The sequence below is a fragment of the Cataglyphis hispanica genome, chromosome 3 (genome assembly GCF_021464435.1).
Source record: "Cataglyphis hispanica isolate Lineage 1 chromosome 3, ULB_Chis1_1.0, whole genome shotgun sequence".
NCBI classification, from domain to species: Eukaryota; Metazoa; Arthropoda; class Insecta; order Hymenoptera; family Formicidae; genus Cataglyphis; species Cataglyphis hispanica.
This window is the reverse complement of record NC_065956.1, coordinates 4152930-4168275: the sequence shown is the minus strand read 5'-3', so window position 1 is coordinate 4168275 and position 15346 is coordinate 4152930. Positions and strand designations below refer to the sequence as shown.

Sequence of the window (15346 nt, the reverse complement as noted above, 5' to 3'; positions counted from 1 at the left end):
TTCGCTCGATTGCATCATTACAGTCGGTCGGTCGGTCGATCGGTCGGTCGGTGGAACGGTTGGTCCAGCGTGATGGATCAACCGTGGGATCATCGCGCAGGTCCACCCGCTGCCGTCCACCGATTATGTCACACCATTATTTCATTCTTTATATATCTACGCTGTGTTCTACGCGTTCATATTTCGTCAGAGTCTAGCCGTGCGCGAGCGCATCATTAATGCACGTAATAACAGCCACAAGCGACAAGAGAGAGAGACTCGAAGGATATCTCTGATATAAATTATACGTTGGAAAGGATATCGCCGGTCGTTCGTTAGTCATAAATTACGCCCCACGAGAACAGGGATTTGTTTTGTTCTTGCAGCGATCTATTCGAACGATTATCTCGATGTTGATCGAATTTTGGGCAAAACCGCAAATGTGTATCAATGCACGGTGATAATGGGAGTAGTGTGTAATTTTATAGTTTACATTATAAAAACGTTAAAAATATTTTTAAAAGTTAAACATTTGAAATTTTCTCGTTAAAAGAAAATTTACTTTAAGAAAATAAACGACATATTAATTAGGAAATAATCAACTCCAATTGTTTATAATCGCTAGTTCTGATCATAAGAAGACTGGATCGTAAAGATTCAGAATCTGAAGGAAACTTCTCGATCCCTCTATTTATTCATGCTTCGGTTCACCGGGGCTAATAATTCCGGAAGTCGGGATACGGCGAGTCGCGAGCGAAACTTAAAAGGCGCTCTTTCGATCGGCGAGCCAGCATCGTCGCAAATCTCGCCAGAGGACAGAGGCAAGGGCCAAGCATCCACCGGCATGGCATGGCATGTATCGATACATATACGGTCGCGAACGGTGAATAATATCATCCGCCCGATTTGTACGCTATTAGCACGAGAGAGGATCTCCGATCGCGCCGGCGTAATTCTTTATCGGACGACCGTTACTCCGTGAAAATCGCTCGTAAAGACCTGTGCCAGACTCGTAAGCGTATACGTCGGAGTCCTTTATTGCTCCATTCTTCGAGCCGCGCCGGTCTACTAACGACGACGACGACGACGACAACGACGACCTATTCGGATGCGACTCGCATAAATCCCCTTATCTCTCTTTAATACAACCTGCGCTCGGCTTTCGATTTCCCCGGTCGCTGAGGCACGATAAAAATAGCCGTAGGAGAAGGACGGATTCAGCTCTTGCATCGCGAGATCTTCCTTTCTTTCGTTGGATATTATAAATTTATTACGAACATCAATTTTCTCACTCTTATGGGGTTGCATATCACGCTTTGTTGCAGAAAAAATTTTCAGCGATCACAAACATCCTTTCCCCCATCTCTCCTCCGTTTCTATTATTAAAAGAAAAAAAGATATTCTCAGAAATCTCTGGATGCTCAGTTATATTTATGTGCACTATAATGCTTTATTAAGATGCATGTTATGCATCGTACCGAATGTAAATTCATAACAGCTAATAAATTAAATTAATGGCCAATTTGGTTTATTTTTATGCAAGCGGTTTTCCTATGAATCATATTAATTTGAGTACTGCTTATACTCTCCATTTAAATGTGTTAACTTTGCATTTCGCCGGCTCTCTCTATTCCCATCAGCGGTGGTCATCCGTATACTATTTTAACGCGAGCAGCTGTTCAACAACTTTCGACGGCGTATGCTAAAATCCGAGCTCTCGATTCACAAGTACCTCGTAACTTTTGCAGAATGAACGCTTAATTGTTGTAATTTCCGGCGCGTTCGGTCGGCTGGCCTGTATACGAGAGAATGTCTTTTATTGCTCCATTCTTCGAGTATCGCCGGGCTGCTGCGACTTATTCCCATCTGCCACGAGAATTTATGTACACGCGAATATCGTTGCCCCCTTATTTCTGCGGACACTATTTCTGCGCTCTCTCTCTCTCTCTCTCTCTCTCTCTCTCTCTCTCTCTCTCTCTCTCTCTCTCTCTCTCTCTTCGCGGATTTTCTAGTCTCGGCTCGCCGATAAAGAAACCGTACTATCGCTACAGTAACGGCACGTACAAGTACTCGGTAATGAAATATTTTTTGAAACTTTGTCCGCCGCATAACGAACGTGTATGTAACCTCTGTGCTGCCAAGGGCTTTCCAGACACAATCACGAGAAATCTGCAGGTGGAAGTACGCGTGACTATGCAACAGTCGACGGACAAAGCAATCGCTTGATGCCCTCCGGAAATATTTAAATAGGAATTTGCAATTTGAATTAAGTTTTTGCGTTAGTGTCATTTCATTGAAGATACGATTGTAAAAAAATTGTGGGAAATGTGCAAGAACTTACGTGTACTTTGAAACGAGGTCATTCTAAAGATTGGAAATAAAAAAAACACAAGAATATGTTACATGCGTTTTACATTTATAAAAAATATTTTCTTCTTTCTCTCTCTCTCTCTCTCTCTCTCTCTCTCTCTCTCTCTATTATATTTAATTAAAATGATTGTTTTAATTTTTAAATATTAATATGTTAAAAAATTTCCATATATATCTCACAATATAAAATTTATTTGCAATCGAGTAATAAACAATAATTTATCGCCTGACTGGCTGTTTCGTAAAAGGCGGAAGGAAATCGCAAAAGATCGGTCATGATCGAACGGGCGCTGCGCGAAATCGATGAGTCTCACCATCTGTACTTTCCAAACGCACTGTACGTAAGTATCCGAGTGCAAGGTGCACGGTATTCTCAACAGTTTCCACCGTGCGCTATACATAATGGAGGTTAGCCGCAGGATGGTAAATCACAAGACGCCATGCGGGCGTAGTTATATCGTGCGTGCGTGATGGAAGATTAGTACGGCATTGTGCGAGCACCGTGGAGGCACGCGATGATTTATCGCATACGAAAACGCGTAGGGTGACTCTCGCCGATGATCGCTACCTTCACGCGGACGTTCCCAAACGGAAAGTCGTCTCGCGCCGAGGCACGCAATCACGTGTCATTCTGGAGAACGCCATAAAGTCGATTTTATTCCGGTTCTTGTGTCAAGTGACGTCCACTAATTGGCGCGTATTGTTCATTTTGCGCTCAGATATTCTGCACTCTTAAACATCTAAAATTTTTGATGAAATGGAAAATTTTAACGGTTAAAATGACCATAGATTCTAGATATATTAAAAATTCAAAAACGCATAGATTCTTAATTTGCAGCCACTTTAAGCAGACAGACAATGTCGTAATAGCTATTTGAAATTTTTTGCAAAGCGATGGTTTTCAATTATTATCAAAAAAAAAAAAAATGGAGAGATGTTGGAAAGCGCTAGAAAGTGAGAATATCGGTTCCTGATTACATTCTCGCGAGCACAGTAGTTCAATACGCGATGAGGATAATGTTGCACAGAAGGTAGTTAAAATTCGGAACGGGCCTGAATACCAGAGAACAACGAGCGCGCGTGAGAGAGAGAGAGAGAGAAAGAGACGATATAGCTGCCTCGGCAGAGACCGCCAGAGTACGAGACAAAACCGCACTACTGTAAATGGTAGCAGCCTGCAATCATCATATTTCTTGATGATGGCCGGCCCCGGCCGACGTACGTAGGAACGTGCATGCGCGGGGACAGAGGATAGTCGGGTCCCTTGAAGAGAACCACGAGACCGAACCGCAAAACCGTTCTGTTCCTTATTGCTCGACCTCCGTCGGTCGCGCGCTTCTCTTCTCCACCCTGAAGCACTAACGTACCCAGCCGCGGCCTAGGCAGAGCGATTGAGACCACAGAGCACTTAAGATCCCCGGTACGAGCTCGTACGTGGAACGCTCGTCCGACGACGTTCAACCTGATTTCTCCATTGACCCCTCGGTGATGGGCATTTGAACTGAATTATTCGGTGAAGAGAGGAACTTTGCGTAAAACAACTTTGGCCACTGCCGTTAATCGACTGAACGTTTTTACACACGATTCGTTCTGAAAGTTCCTACAATGAATCAAATGATCAAACGATAGATATCAAGAACTTTGAATGAGAAGAAATATGATAAAAGTAACATTCTATGCAGATATAATTTTTTATTTGGATTTTACATTGTTATAACAAATACGATAAAAAATATTGATCTTGCGTGAATATTTCTTTAATTATATTGTGTATAATATGTGTACGTACATATATATATATATACATACATAGGCACACACGATTGTACGTTTCCTTCTTGCAAAATTTTTTATCATACAGAGATATTTTATTCTTTAATTCATATTTATAAATTTATTATAACAATATTTACTAAATAAATAAAATTTCTATTTACATAGAATATGTTACGATTTTTATTACATATTTTATTACATATTTTTATTTTTAATTATTTCAACATAATCAATTAATACTTAACGCGATACGGATAGACTATTGTCGAGCAAAGCGCGTGAGAGCGCGAGCACTTAAACTAATTGACTAATTACAACGACAGGTGAGAGGATCTCGGATAAGTGGCGAGAAAAGAGAACGCGACACGCGAGTTTGCGGGATAAGAAATTGGAAAGCATTATAATAGGATGTTTTTGATGCTCTTTATTGTGATGGGGATGTGGTCGTGTAATATCAAGCAGAGTACGTGGGCACGCAACGCGCGCGTGCCCCTTCCCGCCTTTCCTACTACGAGCTATATAGACGGTGGTTGTACGATACCGGATGACTCGCTCTCTCCGCGACTAACAACCTATCCATGTTTCCATGCGATACTATATATCGCGCGCGTGATTGTGCAACTATTATATTACTATCACTGTTACTGCCACCATAATTATGGCTCTAATTACAGTAACTCTGATAATTATATCTTGATATGTGCAATGCTATATGTGATGACTGGATCTATCTCAGCTTTTATTCTCTTATGCATTTATTCCGGATCAATGTGGAAATTGTGCGTATCGTACTGCTTTATTTCGAAAAGACGATTTTTAATTTATACGGACGTGAAAAGAAAAACCATTTTTTTTTTGACATTTATTTTTGTAATATTTTGACATGTCGAGATATTTTAGCTTGTCATTTTGATTTGCCTGGCAATGTCCCATGACGCTTTCTTTGGCCAAAAAAGGATTTTGGGGGAGGGGAAGAGTTCGGAAGGTTGCGGGTTCCAAGGTTAACGCATGGAATTCTCCCGCGAGCGATGTATAACCGCGCGCGGAATTCACGCTATAAATCAGATGCTGGGAAACGAAAAAATGCGCTGCGCTGTCGTTGGTAGTCCCCGGTGGCCCATGTAGTATCTCGTTGCTCGCGATGTTAGGTAGTATTTTGTGAGAGTTTCGGAGACCACTTCGAGGCCGGGAGAAGTCGCATGCATACCCTTGTAAAATGTAACGCGGTCGCTCGCGCGGGGTCACGGCAACAAATTGCATTGTTTGACTGTTAATGTTAGTGTTAGTATTAGTGTTAGTTCGATAAACTTATTTAATGGCATAGTCGATAATATATTTTCTATACTTTGATTCCGAAATATAAAACTTGTTCGTAAAGAGAAAGATCGATCGTTACTTTGACCTCTTTTGCTCTGAGCAAAACCTAACTAAATAAGAGACACAACGAAGACTCTCTGTGAAATAAAGAGCACGATTTATGAGTTAAGAAGACGGTATAAAGCGTGGTATAAAGCGCGATATAAAGAAGCGACCGGTCTTTAATCAGGGCAAAGCAGAGTGACCAGTTAAGCGCGCGGTCGAAGCGACAGAAGGAGAGAAAGAGGAATTGGGAGAGCAAGAAGAGTAAAAGCAGAGCGGGAGGAGGACGGAGGAGCCACCGAACCCATGCGTCATTGGATTAAGATTGTAACCAAATTATTCATCCGGTAGGCGTCCCGCGTAAGATACCAACACGAGCAGAAGTTAGGGAAAGGCGTTGCTTGCAACGAGCGATAACACTGGCTGATATATGGGGACCACACAAAGCGCGTAACGGAACCTTAAATCGGAATTAATAATGCCCTTTACAAGATCCCGCGGGACCTTCGTAAGGATCTCGTTCTTGTTCAAATGCACCTCGTAAATCGATAATAATGAGGAAGAATGAATAGAAAAATTGAGTAATCTCGCAAGAGAAATTCAGGAACCATGAGAATTTGTCATTTCTCTTTTCGTGATTCTAATAAAATTATAAATGCATCGAAAATTTTTGGAAATTATTAGATTTATTTTAAAGCAAAAATTATGCCACTCTAGTTTTAAGTTAGTATTATAAATTTTAAAATTGGAGAGAAACTAAATAATGATTTAGAATTTTTCAAATCTGAAATTTTCATTCCTAAAGTTGTCGCATGCTATACATTACGATTTTTCTGCAAACCAGAAGATATTTAAGAAATGACATTTAGTTAGAATTCGAATATGTAAAGTTCAATGGGGTGGATGCGAGCAAAAGGATTATAAAAGCGATTTTTCCAAGAACTTGTGCGGTCTTGTGCGTACCAGCAGGTCGGTCGGTCGGTCCCTTTACCGTCGTCGCTCTGGACATTCGTCCGGAAAGTCAAACAACGCGACGTGCAGATTCCGTCTTATTTACTCCCGCTGGGTAGCCGGTGGAAGGACCCTCGACATGCAAAGCACGCCTTGTCATTTGCTCCCATCTCGACCGGATCGACTTACGCTCGGTTCGAGAAAACGTCGACGCACTCGTAGATCTACTCCCACGAGACGTTGACCTTTTTTCTTCTTTTCTACCTTTGTTTGCACAGTTTCTTTATCTTGATAAACCGTAACTATGATATATTAATCATCAACTAGTTAAATTTTTTTTTTAATCTTGATCAAATTATAATATTAAATTTTACTTGCTATAGCGCAATTTTCTTACTATATTCTAGATAGAAAGTTAAGTTATATTTTTACAAATTGTTATATATTTTATTCATACAATTTAAACATTCTAGAAATCAATAGCAGATAATATCACGCTTGTCTACGCATATTATACTGAAATTTTGTTATTTTTCTCGGATTTCATCTCGATAGCAGAGAACTGTTATCCCATTGCTACATCTTTGACTCTTACATCGCGTACGCGCGTTTCGCCATTTAAACGATCGATAATACATATGTGTCAAGACGATTTTCAGTTTACACGAAAGTTTTCTCGCGTAATAACGAAACTACGCCGCGAGCAGCCCTCGAAACAAAACATATATTACGTATGCCGGTTGCATCGCCGTTTGAACCTACGTAGGAATCATTCAAGCCTGAAATTACGCCATTCGCACGAGTGACGCTGTTCTCACCTTCGCGACGCGCATTGCGCGACGAACGTGCGAAGTAGCCAGGAGAGAAATCACACAGAGAGACGCGGCGGCCGTTTCCGTTATAATGCACCTCCTCTTCTCTCTCTCTTTCTCTCTCTCTCTCTCTCTCTCTCTCTCTCTCTCTCTCTCGCGGTGTAGAAACTTTCTCGAAGATAGTGCAAATACTATTATCGGCATTATACGATAAATCGAATTGCGGGTCGCGATCTCCGCACGCCGTACTTTAATGTTCGCGCAGAATTTTTCGAGAAAGTCATCGCGCGTCGCGAGAACTCGCCTGGTTCTCCAGCTGAGTGACAACAGGTGCTCCTGGATTTACGCTTTGCCAGCGCGATTAGCATTTTACTCGCGTAAAATTTATCTCCCAGTCATTCACATAATACAGTTAATCCCTTACAGCGACCTCGTCAGGCCTTTCTCAAGCTCTTTCGCTTTGATACATCGGTGCTAAGTGCGGTTGATGAAAATGTAGACGGCTCCTACAATTGAATACTGAAGGACAATGTTTTACAAATAAAATTAGTGCAATTAGCGAATTAATATTGATACATTTGTCTCGCTTTGATATATTTAAAAGGAAAATAACGAAAATGTTTTTCTTTTTTTACTCTTCTGACAATGAGACGATGGTCTTTTTATAATCAATGTTACGAGTAACGCGAAGAGTTAATTGTATGAATGTTTCGATTTTATTAAATAAGTGAAGGTACACATTGTAGTATCTCACAATTTTCATTGCAAGGAGGCAAGGATACTTAACTCGTATATTACCAATGTGGTTATATAAGACTCGGTTGCAAAATTTAACTAAGCCCAAGACTAATAGTTGCTGTCAACTGCTGCCAATGCTATAAGAATATAAATGATTTAGATACTTTCAACGAAGATGAATGAGAATCTGAACATATTAGAATCCGCGAAAGTGCCAGACAACTTGTTAAATCATGATCAGTTGTTGCAATTATTGGAGCGATCGAAATGTCATACTGAAAATATTTATACAAGGATGATGATTTTCTGAAAATGTTATTTGAATAGAGACCGATGCTTATAACAACTAATGAGATAGAATTTATAATTTCACTCTATTCGTGTATATGTACCTATATCTTCACGACACATGCGTACACGCGCCCTAAAATATTGTGTACATTTCGTTCGATCCACGGTTTTAAATAATATCTCAAGTAAATAAACTTTTTTAAATAAATCATCTCGCCAATTTGTTTATCCATGTCTATCGTGCGCGTTTCGGGAGAAAAAATTATGTATATTTGTATTGAGTCCTTGTGAAACATCGATGTCGATCGCCAATTGAAACGGTGAAAAAGAGAAATTTCTTCTTTCTTTCGTCTTTCTTCCTGCTATTCGAAAGAGATGATTGACAAAATCGCGATGGATGCACAGTTAAATTCCGTTATCGACGCTTCTGAGTTTGTGCAACAAACCATAATAGGACTAGTATCGTTAGCCGATCGCAGTAAGTCACCGGTCAGCCGGCAAGCCGGAATCGCAACGTTCAATGGAGAGGATTGGAGAAGGAAAACGTGATATTTATCGTGCATGTTGGGATCAAAGTCCCTGGAATGCGAAGATTACAGTTAAATGGATTACGGACCTGACTCTTGTGTACGACGACCAAAAGTACTTTGAATTTTACTGATCTCGACTAGGATCACCGGTCTTTACCTTTTTCTACCGCTCTCTTTCAAAAAGTAAAACGCCAAGTCCAATACCTTTATTACTCATCACTTTTTTGCCACAATATTTAACAAAGGGACAAAAAAGCCTAGAAACATCAAATGTGTAAAATTTGACAATTCGATCTTATTCTACGAAAAAGTTTGTAAAGCATTTCTCCGTAAAAAGAAACGAGCTGAATCGGAAGATTTATGCAAAGGCGGGGGTTACTTTTTGTAACTCAAAACGGCAGAAGAACAAAGCCGAAATAACAAAAACGACAAGATAATCGATGCCGTGCGACATAGAACGACAGTGATTATGCAGGTGCATCGGTCGCGTTTCTTTGAGACGACACGAAGGTGAATAATCGATTAATCGATTGTCCGTTCGTCGATGCCAAAGAGATAGCCTCGGACAGCTGGACGAAGAGACGCGTATAGATGAGCGAAAGAGAAAGAGAAAAGAAGAAAGAGAGGAACAGGCGCATCTCTGGTATTCGAGCTCGTTCTAACAATTAGCTTGAGAACGAACGAGCAAGCTAGCGATTTGTCGCGCGAGATTTATAGCTTCATACATCGAGAAAGGACCCTTCTTTTTCCTCTCCTTCGATCCTTCTCTTCTTCATCGATCTCTGTATATGGGAAACCTAACTACGCTCTGAGAAGCGCATGTGCTCTCGCAACTCGCGTTGTGCTTCGACATCGAAAGCTCTCTCTCTCGTATCCCGACAAATCCTCAACGTGACGATCGGCGACGAGATTTGCTGTCTCGATGTATTTATCGAGAAATCCTCCTCTTAACCGTGATCTACCGGAATGCCTGAGAAAGGAGAGGCGGTCATATCGCGCACCACTTCCGGTTCGTTATTCTGCGAAGGAAACGCATCGAGTAAATTTAATCGCCGCGATCTATCGTGGATGAGGGTCGAAGCGACTTCTAACTTCTAACACTTTTTACCATGTAACGTCGATATCCCGGAACGAAAGTAATCAAGTCGATTTATTATGAATAGAAAGCAATGAAAAAAGGAATTTTTTTTAAATAGATTTTTTTTTCATATTTTTCAATAAAATTTTCATAAAATTATAAATTTATTTCTTTTAATTTCATTTAATTTAAAAGTTGATTCAGGATTGATTAGAAATACATATGAGCCAATCTGTTAATTTTTATCGCTTTATCCAACAGGAAAGAATTGCTTTCTTTATTTCCTTTTGAATATTTTCGTCTTCTTGTTATCTCGTTCGCCATGTAATAAGTATGTTTTCTTATGGAATACGGGATTAACGAAAAAGAGATTATTGTTTTTTCACCTAGCGAATACTCTCATATTCGTATCAATATTATTTATTGCCTGAGAAACTGCAAATGTAGCTTTCGCGCCAACCAATCTAATCTACGTTTCTCTTCGCGTCAATACACCTACGCCCGCAGAAATTATCCTTTCCTGCATTACATTATGCTTATTTACAACCCTCTTACTACTATGTTGCCGATAATCGCATATTTATCTATCTGCGACAGTAGGAGCGAGAGAGAGAGAGAGAGAGAAAATGGCAATGGATTCCGAGAAAAATCGATGTCGCGGCGGACTTATGCCATGGCGGCGCGTGTATGTGGCGAATTCTTCTATGATCTCCGGTTACCGAGATGAGCGCGAGATACGGTGGTGCAGAAACAAGTGTAAAGACCACCGTAAAACGTAGTAATTATGCGATAGCGCGACACTTACAACATTGTATTTTATATGCCACGTGCGAGCGCAAATGTCTTTTCGCAAAAACGACGCATTTGATTTACATACTGAAACATCAAATCGATCAAACGCAGGATTTATACAGGAGGGATCTCTCCTTCTCTCTCCTACGACAACTACGATCAATGATGAAACCGATCGGAATCGCGTTGGCTTGATTGATCGGCTGAGGGACTCGTAAAAATTTGTTCCGCGTACGCGCTCGTAAAATGTGAGGAGGAGGCGATAGCGAGAAAGCAGGAAGGTCGGGAAGGTTCGAAGAGAGCCTAGCGGTCGAGACCTCGTAGGAATGCAACGGCCGGCTCGAATTAATAGATCGATGGACCCAGGCGAATTTATCCGCTTCGCGGCGGCGAGCTTAAAAGCGGCGCGGGTCTCCTTTGCATCTCGATCTTCGCGGCGCTGCGACGGTGACCGGGGACGCACGCGGGGGCCCGTATCGCGGATCCTGCATACTCACACACGCAACGCATCGCGAAAGGCCCCGTGAGAAAGAGAGAAAAATATACAGCGAAACATAGGAGAAAGGGGGAAGGAGAGAGAGAAGGAGAAAGAGACGGCGCTGACGTTAAAGTCGAGAGCACAAACCGGGATATGCCTGCGCGTACACATCTATGCTGTGTTCCTCTGGAGACAGAAAAGAGCCCGACTTGGCTCAAGTCCGCACTCTTCTTTATAGAGAGCCTTGACCTTCCTCTATTGAAAGGATTGGCAACGCCGAGAGGACGCGTATGCGACTGCTACGGACGACGAATGAGTAACGGGAGATAGCGTGTGGATGGATGGATGGTGGGTGCGATGGATGGCGAGTCGGAAGTTACGCGTCGGAGTCACTCATCGATCTTCAAATTTCGCTTATCGGTGAAAAATTAGAGGCAAGAGATTGAGTTTAGAGAAAATAAATGCATTGAAAGATATATAAAATGCAGCTATTTTCGTATTCTTGTTAAATGCATTCTAAAAAAAATATACAAGGTGGGCCCAAACGTTCGGCTAGACTTTGAAATTTTCTAGCAAATTTAATCCTGAGCAAAAAATTTCCTATAAACAATGAGTTGAAAAATGCTTTCTTAAAAAGTTAGTATTTGAAATCATGGTTATTTTATATATTTTTTCAAATATCAGAAAAAGTATGCATTTTTAACAAAAAATACACAAAAGTAGAGAATTAAATGATCTTTCAAATAAGATCAAAATGATTGTAGTACGTTTCATAGATTTTGAAATAACCAGTTTCAAATATGTTTTTTTGGCTATCGACGGTAGAGTTTTTTAAAAATATTCTTCATTTATAATATTATTTTAATTAATTTTTAATGTTTATCTTGCTTGGTTATTTTATTAAAAAAAATTGTTTACGAATTAATTTTTTTATAAAATCTCAAAGTCTGATCTGGTCGTTTGAGCCTACCCTGTATAGAGAAACAAAATGTTTAATAAATTCGTAAAAAAATCGATATAGTTTATTTCTCTGCTTGAAACAATCTGTATGTTAAAAAAAAAAGTTATACAAATACTTTGAATATTTAAAAATTTCAATGGAATATATAGTATTCAAAAATACGAGAATCACATTGGGTTAAATATCTGGAAATGGAGGAGTCATTTTAAATAATAGCGCGAATACCATTTAAGGATCGGAACGATGAAAAAAATCTGACTTGTTAAGTTGGCCTTCGGGCCGCGATCGATAACGCCCGTATGGAGAATATTTTTTGCAATTAAGCAACAATGTCTATCTCCATACCGCCGCAGTTATACCTACGAACGCGATGCACCTGCGCGCCTGATCGCGGCTCGACGCATGTCCGATAATCGGCTGTCGAAGAATCTTCCGGTGTCGGATGTCACGTTTGTCCACGTCACGGGTATAGTCGCGATGCGAGAACGAGCGTTGACTATAAAGAAATAGAAATGTGTTTCCACGCGTTCAAATCTCTACGTATACCACCTGTATTTGTCCGTATATATTTTATATTTACAAGTCCGTTAACTAAACTTATCGATACTTTTTCTTATATATTATCCATACGCATCAACTACGCGATATTCCTGTATTATCGCGATGTGACCGATCTTTAATTTCATCATAGTGTCGAAAATTCAAAAATTTCACATTCCAGAAGATGAAATATTCATTCTACATTCGAGAGATATAAAAAATACTGACATATTCTCTCTCGATTAATCGTCAAACTCGATGAGGTCAACTCGTGAATTAAACTCGATGCGAGAAGCTTTTCGTATCGTTGACTCGAGTTCAGCGCCGAGGCCATTCGAAACTACGAAGGTGACAAGGACGAATCCGTGCGACATGTACACGCGAAGACGTCCGAGACATTAGCTATCGAATCATTGCTACGTGTAAGAAATAGTTAAATGTCGACGCGAGAGAGAAACCGCTGGCCGGGTCGTAGTTTTATCAGACCGATATGTCAGTGCGTGACTGCGCGGTGTGTAGACATCGGTCACCGGGCGAGCCGCATTTCTCACCTCTCAGAACTTAGGCAGGTAAAGGAACATTCGCCGACGATGCCATGTCGAATCGCTCGATTAAATTACACCATTTTTCACGGCCTCGTTCTCGCCATAAACCCCATCTCCGCCCCCGCCCAATCCGTGACCCCGTATCGAGATAGCAGCCATTCTCGATAACTACGATTTCCGTTATTTAATCGCCGCGGGGACGTTGCGGTTTTATCCCATTGGTTATATACGATGACAGGATTTCATTTCTGCGAAATCGAATAGAAGATAAAAGAAAAGCGATGACAGAGTGAGGAAATGCCATTAGAGATGCGTGTCATAGTAAATATATATGTGTGTATGTGTGTGGCGCGGTCGAAGAAATAGAAAGAATAAAAAATATAAAAGATGACAGGAGAAAGGAGAGAATAGGATGATTCGCGGCAAAAAAGAAATGTCGGATCTTCCGGAGAAACCGCAAGGTGTATTAATATAAAAGATAACGTCGAGCATGCAGCGCGTTTCGTCCCGAACGAGAGAAAAGATGAGGAGACGGTTTTCGTACTTTGAACCTAGGCGGTCAATATCTCTTCCGTCTCGATCCCGTTTGAAACACTAGACGGCCCGGCTGCGTAACATTGAGTAATGCGGTGCGGAGTGGCGGTAATGAGGGACATTAATATGCAATGAAAATGTCCCTACGCGGACCGTGTTATTCGAGAGTGCGTGGGGAGTGCGAAGCGCGCGATAGCGCCGCGATAGCCGGCTAATATTAATAGCGACCCTTCATTGTTCTAAGATACACCGCGCCGGTCGCGAGAAGAAGACCCGATACCCCCTCTCCCCCTATCACTCTCTTTGATCGGCGTACTCTCTCTCTCTCTCTCTCTCTCTCTCTCTCTCTTTCTGTTCTGATCTCTCTGACTGAACTCACTAAATCCACGACGTAGATCTTGGTTTCGTATGAAGATGTCCCGGTGACATTATCTGTCGTGGAGATATTTTTTATGTGATGGATTAACGAGCTGTAATTATCTCGTGGCGTTTCTATTTTTTTTTTTCCCCTTGATTTTACATATGAAACTATTCTCAGTCAAGTATTGCCACATATAGCATAAAAACAACATTAGACACAATTTCTAAATATAATTCATTCTGTAATGTTAAACGCTTCGATTTTTCCGAGTCGAAATTTTACCTCTATTCTTTTACCTCTTCTCGTGTTTATAGATTTTAGAGAATTTTGATTTGAATTTATATAAAAACTAAGATGTTTTGTACTTTAAATAATAAAGGAACGTTTTGCCATTAAAAAATTTAAAAGAGTTTTCGGCAAAATTATATGTTAAATAGTTACGAAAAAGGATGATTTGATTAATTAAAGTATCAAAGTGGTAAATTAAAAATTGAGATTGAAAGTAACAGAAAAATTCCGACTCGAGTTGCCACGAATTGTATGTACATGATATGAATGACGCGCCTCTCGTTATCCTTCTGCACAAGTGTGTCCCGAATTCGACGGCACGCGCATACAAATGAGCGTACAATTTTCGCGCGCTTGACGGCCGTGTAATTAGCGAGCACGCGCGGATATGCATATAATTCCGGCCGTTTGAGCGCGTCGGTTGTATTCGCATGCAGACCGCGCGGTGTGCCCTTCGCCACAAGGATCACTATCGCCTCCCCCTTCGGCCCTCGATCTTTCGTCTCTCGCGTCTCTTTCCTTCCGTCGACGGCGAGAAGAATATTCGCCCCGCGCGATCCCGCTTCATACAAATAACATGAGAAAGAGGGCGGCCGCGCCGAAGCCGAGGGATTTGGCACGACTTGGTCTCGCCTCTAAATTAGTAATTGCAGCCTCCGTGACGTGGTGGGCGCACGGATAAAAAGTGGCTATAATGCCCGGCGATACGAGGTCACGAACCGGGCTAAAGTGAATACTTACCCGTTGCTTCCTCGCACACGCTCGCCCGGCTAGCTGTGCATCGCTGCATGTGCGTGTTTATGCGCGCGAGGATATTGTGTGTGTGTGTATATGTGCGAGCTAGCCGAAGAGGGGGCGTAATCCGCGGCGACGTGTATTCCCACGTCGTGCTTTCTCCGGTGCGAGCGAGTAGAACGCTTCGTGAATCGAGCGAGGCTCGGCCTGTGCTCTCTCGGTAATCCT

General features: G+C 41.3%; 1 long non-coding RNA gene across 1 annotated transcript in view; it reads left to right on the top strand.

The window, feature by feature from the left end:
* LOC126848420 (uncharacterized) overlaps positions 1–15346 on the top strand; it is a 140598-nt gene that overhangs the window by 57836 nt on the left and 67416 nt on the right. The gene's annotated exons all lie outside the window — the stretch shown is intronic.